The sequence below is a fragment of the Nyctereutes procyonoides genome, unplaced genomic scaffold (assembly GCF_905146905.1).
Source record: "Nyctereutes procyonoides isolate TBG_1078 unplaced genomic scaffold, NYPRO_anot_genome, whole genome shotgun sequence".
Lineage (NCBI taxonomy): Eukaryota > Metazoa > Chordata > Mammalia > Carnivora > Canidae > Nyctereutes > Nyctereutes procyonoides.
This window is the reverse complement of record NW_026575148.1, coordinates 880,894-885,642: the sequence shown is the minus strand read 5'-3', so window position 1 is coordinate 885,642 and position 4,749 is coordinate 880,894. Positions and strand designations below refer to the sequence as shown.

The 4,749-nt window shown below is 36.5% G+C and overlaps 1 pseudogene; it reads left to right on the top strand.

Moving 5' to 3' along the window:
* Positions 1–281: 281 nt before the first annotated feature.
* On the top strand, positions 282–846 carry LOC129501692 (60S ribosomal protein L9-like; annotated as a pseudogene).
* Positions 847–4,749: the final 3,903 nt, after the last annotated feature.

Sequence of the window (4,749 nt, the reverse complement as noted above, 5' to 3'; positions counted from 1 at the left end):
ATCCTGCCATTTGCAACAACATGGATGGAGCTAGAGAGTATAATGCTAAGTGAAAGAAGTCAGTCAGAGAGAGACAAATACCCTATGATTTCACTCAATACATGGAATTTAAGAAACAAAACAAATAGACAAAGGTATAGAGAGAGAAAGAAACTAAGAAACAGACTCAACTATAGAGAACAAACTGGTGGTTACAAGAGGGGAAGTGGGTGTAGGGATGGGTGAAATAGGTGAAGGGGATTAAGAGTACACTTACTGTTTTTGCCCCACCTACTGTGAGAATGAAGACCATTCTTGGCAATCAGACTGTTGACATTCCAGAAAATGCCAACATCACTCTTAAGGGACTTGCTGTTAATGTGAAGGGCCCCAGAGGGACCCTATGAAGGGATTTTAATCACATCAACGTAGAACTCAGTCTCCTTGGAAAGAAAAAGAAGACACTCCGAGTTGACAAATGGTGGGGAAAGGAATTAGCTATTGTTCGCACTAGTTGTAGTCAAGTGCAGAACACGATCAAGGGTGTTACACTGGGCTACCGTTACAAGATGAGATATCTGTGTGCTCACTTCCCCATCAATGATGTTATTCAGGAGAATAATTCTCTTGTTGAAATCCAAATTTCTTGGGTGAAAAATGTATCTGCAGGGTTCAGATGAGGCCAGGTGTTGCTTGTTCAAACCCAGAAAGATGAGTTAACTCTTGAAGGAAGTGATATTGAACTTGTATCAGACTCAGCTACTTTGATCTCTTTAAGCCACAAGAGTTAAAAATAAGGATATCAGAAAATTTGGGGGTGCTACCCATGTTTCTGAAAAAGGAACAGTTCTTCAGGCAGATGAATAAGATCTAAGTTTTCTAGCTACAGAAACAGCAAGATGCCAGATGATTTTTTTCAGACTTATTTGTAATATTTTAAAGATGCAATAAAAACTGTATTGAAGGGGATCCCTGGGTGGCTTAGCAGTTTAGCCCTGCCTTTGGCCCAGGGTGTGATCCTGGAGTCCTGGGATCGAGTCCCACATCAGACTCCCTGCATGGAGCCTGCTTTTTCCTCTGCCTGTGTCTCTGCCTCTCTCTCTCTCTCTGTGTCTTTCATGAATAAATAAATAAAATCTTTAAAAAAAAACTGTACTGAATTGGGGGTAAATAAAAGAGTACTTATCATGATCAGCACAGAGTAATGTATAGAATTGTTGATCCACTACAATGTACACCGGAAACTAATATAACACTGTATGTTATCTGTACTGTAATTAAAATTAAAAAGTTAAACAGAGTTAGATATATTTCTGTGATATAGTGTATTTTAAAATGAAAAAAGATACAGTATCTACACTAAATGCAGCTGCCCTGAAAATTGCCATTGAAAATGTAGCTATAAAATGAAATAAAAATGAAATAATGATGCAAAAAAAAGAGGAGAGGGAGAAGAAGAAGAAGAAGAAGAAGAAGAAGAAGAAGAAGAAGAAGAAGAAGAAGAAGAAGAAAGAAGAAGAAGAAGAAGAAGAAGAAGAAGAAGAAGAAGAAGAAAATGAAAAATGTTAAGTATTATTATTGCATGATTTTTAAAATCCTTTTTGAAATTCAAAATATTTTTAAATTGAACTTTCTGCATCTTAGGTCTTTTAATGATTCCACCATATTGGCAGTCGACTGATATATGGATTTTTTGGGGTATGAGGTTTTTAATGTATTAATATTCTTTACTTTTTAGATATAAAAGCAGAATGCATGATTAGGGGAATATATTTTACATTTTGATGACAGAATAAATTATGTGGACTGAATTAAACTTTGGGGGCTCATGACTTAAGTAATATTTAAAAGTCTTCTCTAGAATTACTTTAATTGGTTATGAGTTCTCAGAAATAAAGAATGGCCTTGAAAATATAATCACTAAGCTATCAATTTTAAATATTTATTTTAATTATTTAAAGAAAAAACTATCTTTTTCTCTGCCTCAAAATCCTTCATGTAATCAAGCAGAGGCTCTCCTATTTCATGTGCTAGGTACTGTAGGAAGCTCATGTAGTGGACATCCCTGCTGCTCACCTGTATTTCCAGCTCTCCTCCCCTTCTGGCACATGAGAGCATTATGCTTTTCCACATCCTTGAATTTAGATGTGATTATGTGGCTTGTTTTGGCTAATGTGCAGGAGAGAAATGCACCACTTGGTGTTTTCTCTTTTTTTTCTGTTGGCCTAGGAGAGTACATGTTTCATATGGTAAGTGCTTCAGACAGTCATCCGTGGAGGACAGGTTTCCAGGACCTGCAAACTCAGGAGGAGCAAGAAGTAAAGTTTGCTGCGTTATTCACGGAGACTTGAGGGTTATTGGTTACTGCAGTGTAATCAAGGTCATCAGATTATAGTTGGTAAATCAAAAAGGTGGTTAAGACAAAGAATCTTTAACAGACTGCTTATATAACTCTAAAAATTCTTTTTTGTTTATAATAAGTAGATATATATATAGAATAATATTTTTGTTCTTAGCCAAGGACTTGTCTTTGATTATGAATTTGCCAACTGAAGTTCCATACTGTCTTTTGCTCATTACCACATAGATCATACTTTATATGTATGGGATTTTCCTTGGAGCAAGGATCTAAAGACAGAGGGAACTGACCTGAGTGCAGGTTCTTCTGGCTTTTTACATTGCCCCCTTGCAAATGTTTTACAGTTGTGTCTCTTAATAAAACTACTTTAGCATTTAGGTGAGGGGAACTAAGGGGTACAAAATTCCAGTTATAAAATAAGTAAGTCATGAGGATAGAAACACAGCATAGGAAACATAGACAATAATATTGTGATAACGTTGTATGGTGACAGATGGTAACTACACTTATCATTGTGAACTTGTATAATATAGAGATTGTCAAATCACTGTGTTTTACACCTGAAATTAATATAACATTGTATGTCAACTATACATCAATTAAAAAACACAGACACTTAAAAAATATAAGCCTACTTGGATGGCACTTTTTACAGAGATTTACCTTTATTAAGTCTTTCTAAAACAACCTCCTTAGATTTCATAACAAACACCTGCCATTTTCACACTCCTATTTATCAGTTTATGTGGTATTTAATTAAATTGTATAATTCTAATAACAAATATAAATGGTAGAAAAATTTAGGAACCAACATAAATGTTTCTTAACAAGCATGTAATTCATTTGGCTAGAGTAGAGGACGAGAGAATCCTAGAGAATAGCCTACTGGTCATGAGTTTCGATACAGAAAGAATCAGTGTAGCCTCTTACATTGTAGCCTGCAGAGTCAGTGTATATTGGACATAAATCTGGTGTATCATCTCAGGCTTTCTAAATGACCGTCCTCCTTTTCTTTCTTAGGCAGCACCCATTAACACCGAGGCACCTTTCCTTTTGGGAAAGAAATTTGAGGGCTTCACATAGCTAGGAAATGGTGGAGCCAAAATTCTAACCCAGACAGGTTGACTCCTAACCAGAAGAGAGGACAGGAAAATACTCAGATGGAGCCTGAGACACATGATAGACATAGGATAGCCTGGGTAGGAATGCTGATGCCAGATCAGAGGCTGTCTAAACAATTGCTCAGAATTAAGCAGCTTCCAGGTAAAGTAAATCAGAGCTAGCTAGTATAAACCTGCTCCTTTTGAAAGAGCCCATTTCTACTTTTTATCATAATTTCTGGAGATGGCTAGATTTTTCAAATTTTATTATGTCATTTATCAAATAATTCAACAAATATTTAATAAGCATCTGCCCAGCCATGGGAAATTATAGGCACTGTGGATATACAAAGATAATGAAGGTACAGCCCAAATATTAAGAAATCACAGGCTGGTAGAGAAGACTGACAAATACTCAAAAAATTATAATAGAATAACAGTAAACATGGGATATGAGGAGCACAGAAGAGCATATCAAACCCCTTGTCTGTAGCTAGAAGAATGGAAAGACATCCCAAAGACAACAAAGAAGAGCAGAGTCCTGAGCCCTGGACATCATTTTTCCAGGAGAAAAGGGAAGGAAAGGACATTTTAGGCAGAAGGAACAGCACATGGCAAGAAATGGAATCATGAGTATAGTGCATTCCAGAAACAGCTGATCACATGATGGATTTAGAGTATGGCCAGAGGAGCCATATAATTCACCCACAAAACCAGGATGATACTTTTGAAAGTGAAAAGCGGTGCTTTTCATAATTGCTCTGGGTCAACAGGAACAAACAGGCAGTGTCCCAGGTAAATTAGGATGTTTGGTGACCCTGAGTGAGGAGGCCACAGAATGGAAGGGGTTTAGACTTGAATAAAAGTTAGATGGTCAGAGGCAGAGTGACTATGTTCAGTCAATTATTTTGCTAGCAATTTCCTCATCTGTAAAATGGTAAATTTTGTCCTTGTAGGTTTGTGCTATGACTATATATCACATATAGTGCAACTAGTACAAGTGCTAGTATAGTCCACACCCACTACATATTGTTTCCCTGGTGTCTACTCCCACCATAGGACAAAAAAAGGGGATAGTCTGGAAGATTAGTCAAGTATTAGATTTCCATAGATATTTTATATCATGCAAAGAAGTTTGAATTTCAACCTGAAAAAAATAGAGAAGTTATCCAATCATATTTGCACTTTAAAATTAAGAGTTTGGGAGCAATGCTTGAAATGTATATCAAGGCAGTGGGTCATATTGAGAAGCTCCTGGTGACCTCTGGCACCACAAAACCGTAAGATCTTCATCTTTTTGGATGAGAATAA